We start from the raw sequence: 18,797 nt of genomic DNA, 5'->3' as shown, positions 1-18,797 counted from the left end.
CATTGCAAACTGTTTGTAATTTATTTATAACTTCTAGAAAGATTAATATGTGAATGGTACAACACAGAGTCATAAGAATAGATGCTCCTGAATAGTTATTACATGGGGAATTCAAGTAGTTGCTAAAACAGACATGTCAGGCGAGGTTACGGGTCCTTTTTAAATTTGGAGGGGTCAGCCCACAAACTTCCCATGTAGTGTATTTTTTACTCATTGCTTAAATATGTTTGAAATGTAGTAAGAACCCTCTGTCCCAATGGAGAATGATTCCCATGGTATTTTTAGTAAATAGAATCGCTGAATATAAGCTAAGTATTATTCATTGCCAAAGCTCAGTGCATTTTTATATTTGGCAACAGAAAAACAGTAACGGAGCAATTATAAAAAAGCAGAAGGGACATAAGGGAAACAGCACAAAGAGCTGATGCATTTTAGATAATCGCTCCTAACAAAAGACAAAGTGGGAGTTTCCAGTCAAACATCATAAATGTCCTTATTTGTCACTGTGATCTGTGGCGACTAGTATAGACAAAAAAGCTGTTATCATTTTATTCTGTCAGGATGCCAGGGTAAAGATTTATATCCTGCTTATCTCTTCTTACGCATTCACTGTGCACGTCATCATCAATGAATATTATGAGAATTCTACTGTCTCAAAACGTGTAAGATTCCATTCGGCTGAAGATGCCGGTCTACATGGATTACCTGCTTCTAATGTTTCTTCTGATGCTGCATATGTTCAAGTCAACAAACCATTTTGTATGACCTTACTGTTCACAAGGTATGCATAAATACTTATTATGGTGATACGTATTTATTACCTTTATTATGCTTTATCTATGCTGAGTGGCAATGGCAGTGAATGGGTGTTGGGTTTTATAGAGCTCATGATAAACTGATGAGGGGATGTGGCTTGTAAAAGTAAATGTTAGATAGAATTAGACTTCTAATCACGAATTATAAAAAAAAATGAATTAAATGAATTTATTTTTTAACTATTTTTAAAATATTTTAGCCCAAGATGTTTTTATTTTTCATAGTCTTCTATTTTTTTTATTTTAAGGTTAATATTTACATAATACATGTTTAAAATTATTTAATTTGAGACATGTCTTTTAGATTGGACCCACAGTGAGATTATAAATGGCAATACATCTAAGTTTTTTTTTTAAAGTACCCTTCTACGTTTATCTTTTATTACATTTTGGTTATACTGACTGTGTTTTAATATAATAATACAGGTCATTTTACCATTATTCTATTGTGAATGTAATGTTTCCTGTAGTTTGTGCTACATTTTCAATTTGGAGGTTATTATTAGTGATCGATAGCATTCTGTTTGTAGATTTGTATACATAGATAGCCACCACCATCTTTATGCCATACATTTCAGAAACCCAAGTTTTCTCAGTTCTGTCCAAAATGTCACAATTAGGCCTCTTGCACATGAATGTTGTGCATCCGTTCTGTCCCATATACGGTATTTGACCGGACAAAATACTGCAGCATGCTACCGTACTTGCCGAATCCAGCATTAATTTCCATAGAAATGAACAGTTGTGTTCAAAATAATAGCAGTCAGACATCACTAACCTGATCAATCACTGTTTTTGGTAGAAAATGTTTCTACATGGCAAATAATTTACTAGCAGGTGTAGTAGAGTAATAGAAACCCAACAGTCATGACATGCATGCTGCTGATTCTCTGTAATTCAATCACATATCTGTCACAAAGACCGTGATTGCCGAACAGTGTGCTGTCTTCCTGGCGCTAGAGTTCGACACATCGCGGATCGGGTTGACAGATTACTGGGAGGGGCTGGAGAAGATCCAGCGGTCATGGTCCATATCGGAACCAATGACAAAGTTAGAGGTAGGTGGAGCGTCCTTAAAAATGATTTCAGGGATTTAGGTCAAAAGCTTAGGGCAAGGACCTCAAAGGTAGTATTTTCCGAAATACTGCCTGTACCACGAGCCACACAAGAAAGGCAGTGGGAGATTAGGGAGATTAACAAGTGGCTCAAGAACTGGTGTAGTAAGGAGGGGTTTGGGTTCCAGGAGAACTGGGCCGACTTCTCTATCGGCTACAAGCTCTATCGTAGGGACGGGCTGCACCTCAATGGGGAAGGGGCAGCTGTGCTGGGGAGAAAGATGGCTAGAAGGTTGGAGGAGTGTTTAAACTAGGGACTGGGGGGGAGGGAAATTACACTATAGGAGGGGAAGATAGTGCAGATAGTGACCGGGGGAAAGGTAGTGGGACTGTGGGAGGAATGGAAGGAAGGACTAGAACAGTTCAGAAGGAAAGGTGTAGGGTAAAAAATATACATAAACTTCTCAAATGTATGTATACCAATGCCAGAAGCCTGACTAATAAAACTGGGGAGCTGGAATTAGTGATGTGTGAGGAAGACTATGACATAGTGGGAATAACTGAGACATGGCTGGATGATAGCTATGACTGGACAGTTAAAGTACAAGGTTACAGACTGTTTAGAAAGGATAGTAAAAACCGGAGAGGGGGAGGGGTTTGCCTTTATGTAAAGTCCTGTCTAAAGCCCACACTCCGGGAATATATAAGTGAAGGACATGAACATGTGGAGTCACTGTGGGTAGAGAAACATGGAGCTAAAAACAACAATAAATTACTAATAGGAGTTTACTATAAACCACCTAATATACCAGAGTCCACAGAAAATCTACTACTAAACGAGATAGACGAGGTGGCAAATCATAATGAGGTGGTTATTATGGGGGACTTCAACTACCCAGATATAGAGTGGGAAACTGAAACTTGTATATCTCATAAGGGAAACAGGTTCTTGGCAATAACCAAAGACAATTACCTCTCCCAACTGGTTCAGGACCCGACTAGAGGGACGGCCATACTGGACTTAGTATTAACCAATAGGCCTGACAGAACAACAGACGTGCAGGTTGGTGGACACCTGGGAAATAGTTACCATAAAGTAATAACCTTCCAATTATCATTCAAAAGAGCGTTTCTACAGGGAGGAACAAAAATACCAAACTTCAAAAAAGCTAAATTTAGCCAACTAAGAGAGGCCATAGGCCTAACTAACTGGGACAAAGTCCTCAAAAATAAAAATACAGCCACAAAATGGGATATCTTTAAAAACATCCTAAAATCTCATTGTGAGAGGTACATACCGTATGGGAATAAAAGGTTAAGGAACAAAAAGAAACCAATGTGGATAAATAGAACTGTAAAGAAAGCAATAAATGACAAAAAGAAAGCATATAAATCACTAAAACAGGAGGGTAGCACGGAAGCACTGAAAAACTATAAGGAAAAAAATAGAACATGTAAAAAACAAATAAAAGCGGCCAAACTAGAGACCGAGAGATTAATTGCCAAAGAGAGTAAAACTAACCCTAAAATGTTCTTCAATTATATAAATGTTAAAAAGTATAAATCTGAAGGTGTCGGCCCTTTAAAGAGTATTGAGGGGGGAGTCGCAGAGAGCGTGTATTCACTGAGCAAAATAAACTGTCAGATGATATGCAGAATGTAAAAATAAATTCCCCATTAAAAGTGTCCTGTCTGACCCAGGAAGAAGTACATCAGCGACTTAAAAAGATTAAAATAGACAAATCGCCAGGACCGGATGGCATAAACCCCCGTATCCTAAGGGAATTAAGTAATCTCATAGCCAGACCCTTATTTCTGATATTTGCAGACTCTATACTGACAGGGAATGTCCCACAGGATTGGCGCATGGCAAATGTGGTGCCAAAATTCAAAAAGGGTCCAAAAACAGAGCCTGGAAACTATAGGCTGGTAAGTTTAACATCTGTTGTGGGTAAACTGTTTGAAGGTTTTCTGAGAGATGCTATCTTAGAGCATCTCAACGGAAATAAGCAAATAACGCCATATCAGCATGGCTTCGTGAGGGATCGGTCATGCCAAACTAATTTAATCAGTTTCTATGAGGAGGTAAGTTCTAGACTTGACAGCGGCGAATTAATGGATTTCGTATATCTGGACTTCTCCCAAGCATTTGACACTGTACCACATAAAAGGTTAGCATATAAAATGAGAATGCTCGGACTGGGAGAAAACATCTGGATGTGGGTAAGTAGCTGGCTCAATGATAGAAAACAGAGGGTGGTTATTAACGGTACACACTCAGATTGGGTCACTGTCAATAGTGGGGTACCTCAGGGGTCAGTATTGGGCCCTATTCTCTTCAATATATTTATTAATGATCTTGTAGAAGGCTTGCATAGTAAAGTATCAATTTTTGTAGATGACACTAAACGGTGTAAAGTAATTTACACTGAAGAGGACAGTATACTACTACAGAGGGATCTGGATAGATTGGAGGCTTGGGCAGATAAGTGGCAGATGAGGTTTAACACTGACAAATGTAAAGTTATGCTCATGGGAAGGAATAATGCAAGTCACCCGTACATACTAAATGGTAAAACACTCGGTAACACTGACATGGAAAAGGATCTAGGAATTTTAATAAACAGCAAACTAAGCTGCAAAAACCAGTGTCAGGCAGCTGCTGCCAAGGCCAATAAGATAATGGGTTGCATCAGAAGGGGCATAGATGCCCGTGATAAGAACATAGTCCTACCACTTTACAAATCGCTAGTCAGACCACACATGGAGTACTGTGTACAGTTCTGGGCTCCTGTAAACAAGGCAGACATAGCCGAGCTGGAGAAGGTCCAGAGGAGGGCAACAAAAGTAATAACTGGAATGGGGCCACTACAGTACCCTGAAAGATTATCAAAATTAGGGTTATTCACTTTAGAAAAAAGACGACTGAGGGGAGATCTAATTAATATATATAAATATATCAGGGATCAGTACAAAGATCTATCCCATCATCTATTTATCCCCAGGACTGTGACTGTGACGAGGGGACATCCTCTGCGTCTGGAGGAAAGAAGGTTTGTACACAAACATAGAAAAGGATTCTTTACAGTAAGAGCAGTGAGACTATGGAACTCTCTGCCTGAGGAGGTGGTGATGGTGAGTACAATAAAGGAATTCAAGAGGGGCCTGGACGTATTTCTGGAGCGTAATAATATTACAGGCTATAGCTACTAGAGAGGGGTCGCTGATCCAGGGAGTTATTCTGATTGCCTGATTGGAGTCGGGAAGGAATTTTCTATTCCCCTAAAGTGGGGAAAATTGGCTTCTACCTCACAGTTTTTTTTTTGCCTTCCTCTGGATCAACTTGCAGGATAACAGGCCGAACTGGATTGACAAATGTCTTTTTTTGGCCTTATGTACAGTACTATGTTACTATGTTACTATATTATGATAGACCTTTTCAGACAAATCCTAACATATTCTATGACTTACAATAAGGTCCATGAAGGTTTTGGTATTCTCGACTGTGAGCATAGTGGTGCAGACTATACTATTCTTGATGTCAAAAAGCAACAAAATCCTGAACTGTGAATGTACGGCCACATGGTCACAAACAGTTTTGGAAGCCAAAAACAGGAGAGAATTAAAAAAAAGAGAAAATTCTTTATTTTATTCTTTCTCACCTTTTATGATCCACTCCTGATTTTGGCTTCAAAAACTGCATGCAGAAACATGACCATGTTGCCGTCCCCTAAGTGTGAATACAGCCATCTACTGGCAGGTTTCACATCTACAGTTGTGTTCAAAATAATAGCAGTGTGTTTAAAAAAGTGAATAAAGCTCAAAATCCTTCTAATTGCTTTTATTTCCATACACACAAATGCATTGGGAACACTACACATTTCTATTCCAAATCAAAACATGAAGAAAAATATATCAAATTTGTGTTGTTCCTCTAAAAAAACAAAAAAAATTGACGAAAAGTAAATATATGACTGTTAAAAAAAAATAGCAGTGTTTTTTTTTTGATTCTTTACAAACTCACTTTATAAACTGAAACTGAAAAATGTTTGAAGATTTTGCTTTCCTTTGAATCACTTAACTAATATTTAGTTGTATAGCCACTGTTTCTGAGAACTGCTGTACATCTATGTTGCATGGAGTCAACCAACTTCTGGGACCTGTGAACAGGTATTCCAGCCCAGGATGATTGGACTACATTCCACAGTTCTTCTATATTTCTGGGTTTTGCCTCAGAAACTGCATTTTTGATGTCACCCCACAAGTTTTCTATTGGATTAAGATTCGGGGATTGGGCTGGCCGCTCCATAACATCAATCTTGTTGGTCTGGAACCAAGATGTTGCACGTTTACTGGTGTGTTTGGGCTCGTTGTCTTGTTGGAACACCCATTTCAAGGGCATTTCCTCTTCAGCATAAGGCAGCATGACCTCTTCAAGTATTCTGATGTATTCAAACTGATCCATGATCCCTGGTATGCGATCAATAGCCCCAACACCGTAGTATGAGAAACATCCCAATATCATGATTCTTGCGCAACCATGCTTCACACAGTGTACTATAGTTTGAATTCAGTGTTTGGGGGTCATCTGAGAAACTGTCTCTAGACCCCAAAACTGTCTCTAGACCCCAAAAAAAAAATCTTACTTACATCAGTCCACAAAATGTCTCTTTAGGCAAGTCAATGTGCTCTTTGGCAAATTGTAACCTCTTCAGCACATGTCTTTTTTTCAACAGTGGGACTTTGCGGAGGCTTCTTTCAGATAGCTTGGCTTCACATAGGCATCTTCTAATTGTAACAGTACTCACAGGTAACTTTAAACCTTCTTTGATCTTCCTGGAGCTGATTGTTGGCTGAGTACTTGCCATTTTGGCTATTCTTCTATCCATTTGAATGGTAGTTTTTCGCTTTCTTCCACATCTTTCAGGTTTTGGTTGCCATTTTAAAGCATTTGCGATCATTTTAGCAGAGCAGCCTATCATTTTCTGCACTTCTTTATATGTTTTCCCATCTCCAATCAACTTTTTAATCAAGGTACGCTGTTCTTCTGAACAATGTCTGAACGACCTATTTTACTCAGAATTTCAGAGAGAAATGCACTGTAACCAGCATGTACAACATTTGCTGCCTTCCTTCCTTAAATAAGGGCAATAATTGCCACCTGTTTTTCAAAGAATGAATCACCTCACTCATTGAACTCCACACTGCTATTATTTTGAACTTGCCCCTTTCAATAAGTGATTGAATTACAGAGAATCAGCAGCATGCATGTCATGACTGTCTGGTCTGCTGGATTTCTATTACTCTACTACACCTGCTAGTAAATTATTTGCCATGTAGAAATATCATTTCTACCAAAAACAGTGATTGATCAGGTTAGTGATGTCTGATTGCTATTATTTTGAACACAACTGTACGTTATAGAATCTGTTGGGAGTCACCATAGCAGATTCAGCTATAGAATCTGCACAGAATAATCCAGTATGCTGTCATATGATGGAACCAGCACTTACATAATTTTCACTGTTCTGCTTATGTAACAGAGTTGAACAACAGAAATTATTGCCAGAGATGTTCTGCCAATGAGCTCTAAGTTTTCAGCAAGTGTGCTCATGGTGAAAATTGATAGCATAGATTGGACAGGGAGTAATCTGAGTGAAAGAAACCTACATTACCTAAAGTATGGTATTAAAGAGGACCTGTAACCTCTCCTAACATGTCAGTTTTAGTAACTACTAGCATCTACTCTTATGACTCTTTATTGAATCTGTTATGCAGTTGCAACGGGCACCTCCCCCCAGGGCCCTCTATATCGCATCCCAGGTGTAGGAAATGCCGAGTGGTGTAGTACGGCCTAAATGTCTCTTTGTGTCACGGTGCTCCTATCTGAATACTGCTGGACCCCAGGCTTTAGCTCCAAAGCAATAAATAGGGGGAATAATTGAGGAATAAAAGAATAACTTGAGTCCAGACATTGAGATGAAGTTCAATGGCAGCTTTACTTTGAATAAACGTTTCTTCCAACAGTTTTCAGGCTTTGTCTTGGTTCCAGCAGGCTTTAGCATTAAACTGGCAGGCAAACTCAACTTTGCTATATCTTTCTCTTTGATTCTGCTATACTGACAAGCTTAACTAGTATCTTTGCTTTCTTCTTGATGCTGCACTTTCTTTCTGTAGTCTGATTCTAGGTTATGCTAGGGAACTATCCTACTGGCTCCTGAAGCTTTTGCGCTTCTGCCTCCATAGGCTTCCTTCCAGATCGTCTATTCTGACCTCAGGTGGACAACTGTTGCTGTGGAACCGTTGTAACTTGAGCTGTTAGATCTCTGGTTCACTCCTGTTGTTGTCTCCCTTCGCGGATTGTTTGTGGTGTTTGTGTTGTTTGTCCTTTCCCTGTTGTTACCCTAGGTGTCAGTGGTGAGGACTAGTGCTCCCACTGCCCTAATCACTACATAGGGCTTATTTCAGGTTAAGCCAGGGATAAGTCACATGATCGGCGTACGGGTTAGCAGCCCGTCTAGGGATGTCAGGGCTGCCAGGTGCCAGTGCCAGGTGAGATAGGGGTCACCACTCCTCCCTCTCCCTAGTGGAAGGGTACCCCTCTTCCCTCCTCTCTGTGCCGCACATCTGTTAACTGCCATCTCAGATGTGATATTATATCTGCTTGATTGCAGGGTGGTTGTAACCATGGAAAAGAGTAGTGCATAATGCGATGGAAAAATGAATCAAGACAGCAAAGGAAGTAATATGGACAATCACAATACATTTTGTAATTAACTTTCTCTACATAATAGATGCCATTTGCTGAGGTGACACAACCCCTTCAAGGCCACGTTCGCATCTGCAGCAAGCTGATCCGGCTGAGTCAGAGTGCATATTATTAGGTGAATGACTACACGAATACAATAAAATCGACATGGAGCCAAAGTCTTTAATTTCACAAACAGGCTCCATGGCATAGCTATCTGGGTACCCTCACATAACATACAATACAATTCCAAAGACAGATGGTTCTGTCACACACCTCCAAACCCCACATATCCCCATAATGTATACATCCATGGATAGCTCTGATCTGGGTGAACAACATATCCAAAGATCACCCAGATCCGAGCAAGTGTTCCCGAATTCCATGGAAGTCACATTTGGCTGACTGCAAGCATGGCTTTCCTGCCCAAAACAGTTCCACAGATTTAAGCTGTGCGGCCGGTCTGTCTTCTCCTTCAAAGTTAGTATGGGCCATAATCCTGATGCAAGAGGCTAGCAAACAGGCCCCTCCAAAACCCAGTGGCGAGGTTATTTTCGCCACACATCTCCCCCTCCCAGGGAAGACTAACCAGATACCTGACCTCACGGCGGTCGGTACCTGAGTTAGTCTGGCAGCCCACCCACAACCAAATATTGGACCTGTTGAATTTGGTAGCCTGTCTCTGTCCAGTGAGTCCACCAAGGTTATATTGGTAGCTGGTACTCCCGGTCTCTGTGTTGCTCCCTGGCTTGGAGTGGAGGTTGCTTTGTGGGCAGGGATCAGCGGTACTCTGCCCTGGTGCCAGCGCTACCACGAAAGAAGCCTGGTTGGAGCCTGGTTGTTGGAGGGGGAGACCGACTGTCTCCCCTTTGGCTAAACAGCCCTGTTGCTGGGGGAAAGGACCGACTGTCCCTACCCCCTGTGCTGTAAGTGCAGAGACCACGGTCCCATCTGCACTGTTGTGGGGCTTACTGTCTCCCCCTGGTGCGTTAAGCTGCCGCTGGGGAGAGGGGGTAACGAGATCCTCTCCTATACATACTTCCAGCCGCTGGGGAGGGCAATCGACTGTCTCCGCTCCCAATACAGTGTCCTGCTGCTGGGGAAAGGAGACTGGGCTCTCTATTCCCTGCTGGACACTCTGCCCCTGGGGGACAGGACCGACTGTCTCTGCCCCCTGTAACTCAGCCTGCCGCTGGGGAATGGAGACTGGGCTCCCAATTGCCAATAAATCACATTGCTGCTGGGGGACAAGACCGACTGTCTCTGCCCCCTGTAACTCAGCCTGCCGCTGGGGAATGGAGACTGGGCTCCCAATTCCCTGCAGGACCGGTGGAGAGACCTCGGTCCCATCTCCACCCGCACCCTGGGGTTCTTCCCAGAAAAACTCCACAATATCTTCCCAGCTGAAGAGGTCTGGCTCTGGGTCTGTCACTCTGCTCTCCTGCTGAGCCATCTCACTGGAGTGGAACAGCTGCTGGTAGCCCTGTTCCAGCTCCATCTCCCGGGTCACCAGCTGGACCAGGTCCTGCTCAATCTCATGAGTGTCGTCCCAGTCATACCTGCTCTCCCGGCACTCAAAGAGGTCCCTGAACCGGGCTTGTGTAGGGCTCCCAAACTCCAGCTCTGAAAAAGTCTCCCATAACAAGCCAGGACCATCAAACTCCTCTCCCTCTGGCTTGTCATGCTCAGCTGTCCTGGGTAGGTACTGTGCCCCATACCACCAGAGCGCCTGGTAGGCATCTTCCAGCCACAGCTCCTGCCATGCTACGTGTTCCAATTTCTTTACCCATTCCTCCCAGGGCTGCTCTCCCAGGAAGGGCATCCGCAGGGCTACTCGCTTCTGCAACCGCTGGTCTTCCGTGGGGAGTCTCTCGTCCCGCATATACTCCCACAATACCCAGTGCCTGGTACCAGATGCCTTTGTGGACTGCATCTCGGTCATCCATGACAACCTCATCGTACTCCACTGCTGTTTCCATTCTGGTGCTGTCAGGGTCGCTGTACTAGGACATGCGTTGCCCTCAAATTGTAAAATCCATGGAATGGTGTCTCCTGTAGCTGTCCTTCTGGCTGTGGGAATGATCCCGCCGCTTGCCACCAAAGTAACGGATCTCCTGGCACCCCGACCGGGTACCTCCGTTGATAAATGCTCCCAGTGCCTCCCGAGGACTCCAAGCACTCCGCTCGACACCGATACCACCACAGGAACAGGAACAGGAACATCTCTTACAAGAGCTAGCAGTAATAGCCAGGGGAGTATACACGTATAGCAATCCCCACACACATGAGACGAGGCTCTATGTTGAGTGTAAAACAGGAACTCTTTATTGAGGGCTACCCGCCCGTATTTATGCAGGTCCCCATCTGGTGGACACTCCCCTAGGGGACCAGATGGAAGACTGTGACACAGGACAGATATGCAGCAATTCAGGATACACAGACACAATACATCCCCACAATGCATCATGGTTTCCTCCTCTCTGCCCTGGAGACACCCGAGGAGCAATTCAATTATCTCTCAGGACAAAGGGAAATCGCCAATACACATGTGGGGACAACAGGACAGAAATCACCATTTAAACATACAATGTCACAACCCTTACAGTAAACACAGACATTTAACATATCCCCAGATAGCTCAAGTCTGGTGAATGGCCACTCAGACTACACGAATACAATAAAATCGACATGGAGCCAAAGTCTTTAATTTCACAAACAGGCTCCATGGCATAGCTATCTGGGTACCCTCACATAACATACAATACAATTCCAAAGACAGATGGTTCTGTCACACACCTCCAAACCCCACATATCCCCATAATGTATACATCCATGGATAGCTCTGATCTGGGTGAACAACATATCCAAAGATCACCCAGATCCGAGCAGGGGTTCCCGAATTCCATGGAAGTCCCATTTGGCTGACCGCAAGCATGGCTTTCCTGCCCAAAACAGTTCCACAGATTTAAGCTGTGCGGCCGGTCTGTCTTCTCCTTCAAAGTTAGTATGGGCCATAATCCTGAGGCAAGAGGCTGGCAAACAGGCCCCTCCAAAACCCAGTGGCGAGGTTATTTTCGCCACACCCCTTATTGACATGACTAAGATGGGGACTGATTTTTCTGAATGGTCTGACTCTGCTAAACTGTCTTTTTCCCCTCTGAAGGAGAGTTTTACCTTGGTACCCATATTGGTCCAGCCTGATGTTTGTCAACCTTTTATTGTGGAGGTTGATGCATCGGAGGTGGAGGTGGGGGCAATACTGTTCCAGGGTCCGTCTCCAAGTAAATGGCATCCTTGAGCATTCTTTTCTGAGAAATTGTTGGCAGCCGAGAAGAATTATGATATAGGCAACAGGGAAGTTTTAGCTATTAAATTAGTGTTTGAGGGATGGCGTCACTTTTTGGAGGGGGCAGCTCATCCCGTTATGGTGATTACTGATCATAAAAACCTGTTATACTTTGAGTCTGCTAAATGTCTTACTCCTAGACAAGCTAGGTGGTCTTTGTTTTTTGCCAGGTTTAATTTTGTTATCACCTAACGTCCGGGGGCAAAAAATACCAAAGCTGATACGCTGTCCCGAAGTTTTCCTGGAGGGGGTGATGTTGACGATCCGGTGCCGATTTTACAAAAGGGGGTGGTTGTCTCTGCATTACACTCAGACCTGGAGGGGATGGTGTTGGAGGTTTAGGCGGATGCCCCGGTTTTCTGTTCCCCAGGAAAGTTGTTTGTGCCTTTGAATTTGCGCCTTAAAATATTAAAAGAATACAATAACTCTGCACTCGCTGGGCACCCAGGTAGTAGGGCAACCTCGGATCTATTGTCCCGATGTTTCACAAGGATGTCGTTTATTTTGTGTCTCCTTGTACAACCTGTGCACTCGCTAAAGTCACTCATACTCATCCGGTGGAGTCTCTGTTGCCAATGATCATTCCCAATAGACCGTGCACACACCTGTCAATGGATTTTTTTACTGACCTACCTGTATCTGCGAGTAAAACTGTTATCCTTGTAGTAGTAGACAGGTTCAGTAAAATGGTGCATTTCATTGCCTCAGCCGCGTTGCCAAATGCTAGAACCCTGGTTTTTATCAGTGAAATAGTGAAGCTTCACGGGGTCCCTTCCAATGTTCGGATTATGGAACTCAGTTTATTTCTAAATTCTGGGGAGCTGTTTGTTCTCGGGCTTGGGGTACATTTGTCTTTTTCCTCAGCCTTCCATCCACAGTCGAACGGCCAGACCGAACACACCAACCAAAACCTAGAGACTTACCTTAGGTGTTTTGTGTCTGAAAATCAGGAGGAATGGTGATCTTACTTACCTTTAGCAGAGTTTGCTATAAACAATTGACATCAAGAATCAACTGGTAAGTCACCATTTATTGGTGCATATGGTTTTCATCCACAATTTAGCAATTTCAGTGAGAGGGAGCCGTCTGGGATCCCTGAGGAAAAACGGTTTACGTCATCACTCTCTTCTCTATGGCGAAAGGTTCAAAGCTACTTGAAAAATATGGGAGACAGATATAAACGTATGGCTGATAAAAAACGTTTGCCTTGTCAGGACCTAAGGGTGAATGACTGTGTGGTTGTCGACTAGGAATATTTAGTTAAAGGTTCCCTCTTGGAAATTGGGTCCTAGGTTTATCGGTCCTTATAAAATAGTCGCCGTCATTAACCCCATGGCATTTCGCCTAGAGCTACCTCAAACTTAGAAAATTCATAATGTTTTTCCAAAATCGTTGCTCAAAAAGTATGTTGCACCTCTGGAACCATCACCATTACCACCCCCTCTAATCATTGTCGATAGCAATTTGGAGTTTGAGGTGGCAAGAATTGTAGATTCTCGTTTCGGCCGTCACTCCCTTCAATATCTGGTGCATTGGAGGGGTTATGGTCCAGAAGAAATAATGTGGGTGCCAGCTTCAGAAGTTAACACCAGAAGGTTAATTCGTTCTTTACACATTTCTCACCCGGAGAAACCTGGTCCTGATTGTCCGGTGTCCCCTCATAGAAAGGGGGGTACTGTCACAAGGGTGTCACGACTCACGACCTATCAATGACCCTCTGTTTCTCAAGGGATTGCTCCATGACCTAATGGTGAGAATAGATTCCGGTCCAGGTTTTCCTGCTTAGGTTTGTGATCCTTTTTGTCCCATTTTGGAATCTGTAGAATCCTTTCAGCTTTTCTCTGTCAGCCACTCCCAGCTACTATATATTCTCCCTTTCTGCTTCCCTTGTTGCCAGATATAGACCTTCTGCAATGGGCCCACTATCAGGGCCTCTGGGGTATCCCTTGCCCCTTAGGAGATTTCTTTGAAATATGTCCCTCTTATAGAGCAAATAAACGTGACGCCAGTTGCCGTTAAGCAACGAGGACATGGAGTCCCCTTTGTAGATGGTAGTGTGGGTACCCAGATGTAGGATTGCCAGAGTGGAGCAGAGTGGCCTACAGTCTCTGTAGATGTTGTATACACGTGTCACAGTGTTCCTACCTGGATATCCTTGGATCCCAGATGTGAAGTGGTCCGAAGCAGTGCAAAAAGGGTAGTTGAACTTGGATGATGAATAAGTAGAATAAATGGAGTCTAAACTCGTAGTAATGTTGAACACAGCTTTACTTGGCATAAACGGTAATCCAAACTGCTTCCAAATGTCTTGGTCATCAGCAGGTATTGGCTTAATTTTGGCAGGCAAACACTTCTGCAACAATCTCAGCTCTGCTGTATCTGTAGCTTTCTCAGCTCTGCTATGCTATCTGGAGTAAATAGGAACTTTTCCATTTCTGCTGGAACTTAGTTTAACTATACTCTGTTTCTTACTTTAATCCTAGAAACTCTTCCTGGCATCAAGCTCACTTAGCTTGTGTATTGGCAATTAGTGATGGCCTTCCGGTTTGCCTGGCGGTCGATTCGCGGCGAACTTTGAGCGTTCGCGATCCGCCGTACATGCGAACATATGGTGATGTTCACGCACGCCAAATTATTTTGCATTGCGCCAAACTTTGACCCATGACACATCCGTCAGGTGGGACAGGACAGCCAATTGAGATGTTTCAGCACATGGACACACGCCCACCCTATAACAAAACCCGATCTGGCTGCCATTTTTACATTCTGTATTTTGTCAGTGTAGGGAGAGGTTGCTTTGTGGAGCAGGGACAGGCTGTTAGGGACACCAAACGCTAGCTAATAGGGCCTCAAAAGTCCTTTTAAGGACCGGTATAGGTGTGCTATAAATAGGTGTGATATACAGAGGGTTGTGATATACTTATTATATACTTTCTAACATGGAAAGTATATGATAGTGCATTTTGTACTGTGCAGCAGTTGTGTGCGGTTCTGCTGTGATACCGCAAGCTATATAGAGGGACAAACGCTATTGGAACAACTAATTGCAATGGGTGTGATATACAGTTGCCCCCCAAAAAAACTGATTGAGGCAGGGGTGTTCATTAACCTATAATATACTTTTATATATAGTGCATTGAACTGTGCACGCAGGTTGTGAGCGGTTCTGCTGCGATACTGCAGCTATATAGAGGGCAAACGCTATTGGAACAACTAATTGCAATGGTGTGATATACAGTTGCCCCCAAAAAATCTGCTTGAGGGGTGTGTTATACCAGCTTCCACAAAAGACTGATTAAGGGGTTACATATACCTGCATTCACGTGTAATTGAATTTCCTCATACCAACCCACACATATCCGCCACCACACAGAACAAAGAATGATCCTTGTCTTAAGTATATGCAGCGGCATAAAAGGCCTTTTCAGTCAGGTGAATGCCTAATTTTTGGGGCCTCTACTCCAGTGGCCTACAGTGCAATTTTTATCAAGTGACCGCCTAATGTACCTCCAGCCACAGAATCACAATTTCTTTTGTGTCAGGTGAATGCCTAATTTTTGGGGCCTTTACTCCAGTGGCCTACAGTAAAATTTTTATCCACTGACCGCCTAATGTACCTCCAGCCACAGAATCACAAGTTCTTTTGTGTCAGGTGAATGCCTACTTTTTGGGGCCTATACTCCAGTGGCCTACAGTTCTATTTTTATCCAGTGACTGCTTAACTCCTTAAGGCCCGGGCTCATTTTCACCTTCAGGACCAGGCCATTTTTTGCAAATCTGACCAGTGTCACTTTATGTGGTGATAACTTTAAAACGCTTTGACTTATCCAGGCCATTCTGAGATTGTTTTTTCGTCACATATTGTACTTCATGACACTGGTAAAATGGAGTCAAAAAAATTATTTTTTATTTATAAAAAAATACAAAATTTTCCAAAAATTTTGAACAATTTGCAAATTTCCAAGTTTCAATTTCTCTACTTCTATAATACATAGTAATACCTACAAAAATAGTTATTACTTTACATTCCCCATATGTCTACTTCATGTTTGGATCATTTTGGGAATGACATTTAATTTTTTGGGGATGCTACAAGGCTTAGAAGTTTAGAAGCAAATCTTGAAATTTTTCAGACATTTTCAAAAACTCACTTTTCATAGACCAGTTCAGATCTGAAGTCACTTTGTGAGGCTTACATAATAGAAACCACCCAAAAATGACCCCATTCTAGAAACTACACCCCTCAAGGTATTCAAAACTGATTTTACAAAAGTCATTAACCCTTTAGGTGTTCCACAAGAATTAATGGAAAATAGAGCTACAATTTCAAAATTTCACTTTTTTGGCAGATTTTCCATTTTAATAATTTTTTCCAGTTACAAAGCAAGGGTTAACAGCCAAACCAAACTCAATATTTATGGCTCTGATTCTGTAGTTTATAGAAACACTCCATATGTGGTCGTAAATCGCTGTACGGGCACACGGCAGGTCACAGAAGGAAAGGAATGTCATACGGTTTTTTGGAAGGCAGATTTGCTGGACTGTTTTTTTGACACATGTCCCATTGTGATGCCCCCCTGATGCACCCCTAGAGTATAAACTCCAAAAAAGTGACCCCATTTTAGAAACTACGGGATAGGGTGGCAGTTTTGTCGGTACTATTTTAGGGTACATATTATTTTTGGTTGCTCTATATTACACGTTTTGTGAGGCAAGGTAACAAGAAATAGCTGTTTTGGCACCGTTTTTATTTTTTGTTATTTACAACATTCATCTGACAGGTTAGATCATGTGGTATTTTTATAGACCAGGTTGTCTCGGACGCGGCGATACCTGATATGTGTACTTTTTTTTATTTATGTAAGTTTTACGCAATGATTTCATTTTTGAAACAAAAAAAATCATGTTTTACTGTTTCCATAGTCTGAGAGCCATAGTTTTTTCAGTTTTTGGGCGATTATCTTGGGTAGGGTATGATTTTTGCGGGATGAGATGACGGTTTGATTGGCACTATTTTGGGGTGCATATGCCTTTTTGATCGCTTGCTATTACACTTTTTGTGATGTAAGGTGACAAAAAATGGTTTATTTAGCACAGTTTTTATTTTTTATTTTTTACGGTGTTCACCTGAGGGGTTAGGTCATGTGATATTTTTATAGAGCCGGTCGATACGGATGCGGTAATACCTAATATGTATACTTTTTTTTATTTATGTAAGTTTTACACAATAACAGCTTTTTTAAAACAAAAAAAAATAATCATGTTTTAGTGTCTTCATATTCTGAGAGCCATAGTTTTTTCAGTTTTTGGGCGATTATCTTAGGTAGGGTCTCATTTTTTGCGGGATGAGATGACGGTTTGATTGCCACTATTTTGGGGTGCATATGACTTTTTGATCGCTTGCTATTACACTTTTTGTGATGTAAGTTGACAAAAAATTGTTTATTTAGCCCAGTTTTTATTTTTTATTTTTTACTGTGTTCATCTGAGGGGTTGGGTGATATTTTTATAGAGCTGGTAGATACGGACACGGCAATACCTAATATGTATACTTTTTTTTATTTATGTAAGTTTTACACAATAACAGCTTTTTTAAAACAAAAAAAATTATGTTTTAGTGTCTCCATATTCTGAGCCATAGTTTTGTATTTTTTGGGCGATTGTCTCAGTTAGGGGCTCAATTTTTGCGGGATGAGGTGACGGTAAGATTGGTACTATTTTGGTGGGCATATGCCTTTTGATCGCTTGCTGTTGTATTTTTTGTGATGTAAGGTGACAAAAAATTGTTTATTTAGCACAGTTTTTATTTTTTATTTTTTTAACGGTGTTCATATGAAGGGTTAGGTCATGTGATATGTTTATAGAGCCAGTCAATACGGACGCGGTAATACCTAATATGTCCCCCCTATTTTTTACCATTTTTTTTTAACTTTATTTGGGGAAAATGACGTTTTTGTTTATTTTTACTTGAAACTTTACTTTTTCAACTTCTTTTTCACTTTATTTTTTGTCCCACTTTGGGACTTCAACTTCTGTATTGGAATGCATTGGCTGTATGAGTAATACTGTGAGTATTACTCATACAGCTTCCTGCCTGTGAGATCCAAGGGGCTGGATCTCACAGGCTCGTCATCGGAAGGCAGCGCGATGCCTTCCATGCCATCGGGTCCCCCCTACAGCTGCATGGAGACCCGATGGCACCTTCAGTTTGCGGCGATCGCCGACACGGGGGGGGTCACGGGACCCCCCGCGCATTGACCCAAGGTGCCTGCTCAATGATTTGATTTGAGCAGGCACTTTGTTCCGATCACCGCCCGCCGCGCGACGGTGATCGGAAATACACAGGACATACCGGTGCGCCCTGATGTCCCGGTACTTAAGGACACAGGGCGCATCGGGACGCCCTGTCTCTGGAAGAGATTGGTGTACCTCTAGCCACAGAATCACAAGATCTTTTGTGTCAGGTGAATGCCTAATTTTTGGGGTCTATACTCCAGTGGCCTACAGTTCTGTTTTTATCCAGTGACCGCCTAATGTACCTTAAGCCACAGTGTCACAAGTTCTTTGTGTCAGGTGAATGCATAATTTTTGGGGCCTCTATTTCAGTGACCTACAGTTACATTTTTATCCATTGAACGCCTAATTTACCTCCAGCCACATCAGCCAAAGTTTATTTCTGTCCGGTGAATTCCAAATTTTTGGGGCCAGTACTCCAGTGGCCTACAGTTACATTTTTGACCAGTGAATGCCTAATGTACCTCCAGCCACATCAGCCTAAGTTCTTTTCTGTCCGGTGAATGCTAAATTTTTGTGGCCTATACTCCAGTGGCCTA

At 42.4% G+C, this 18,797-nt stretch overlaps 1 protein-coding gene across 1 annotated transcript in view; it reads left to right on the top strand.

Moving 5' to 3' along the window:
• Positions 1–489: 489 nt before the first annotated feature.
• The window catches only part of LOC120997071 (trace amine-associated receptor 1-like), a 77,117-nt gene continuing 58,809 nt past the window's right edge, over positions 490–18,797 (top strand). The window contains exon 1 of the mRNA XM_040426979.1: positions 490–781. The gene's annotated coding sequence lies outside the window, so the exon portion shown is untranslated. The remainder of the gene's footprint in view (positions 782–18,797) is intronic.

This window comes from Bufo bufo, chromosome 4 (genome assembly GCF_905171765.1).
Source record: "Bufo bufo chromosome 4, aBufBuf1.1, whole genome shotgun sequence".
NCBI classification, from domain to species: Eukaryota; Metazoa; Chordata; class Amphibia; order Anura; family Bufonidae; genus Bufo; species Bufo bufo.
Note: the sequence above shows the minus strand (reverse complement) of the source record. Positions and strands in the feature narration are given on the sequence as shown.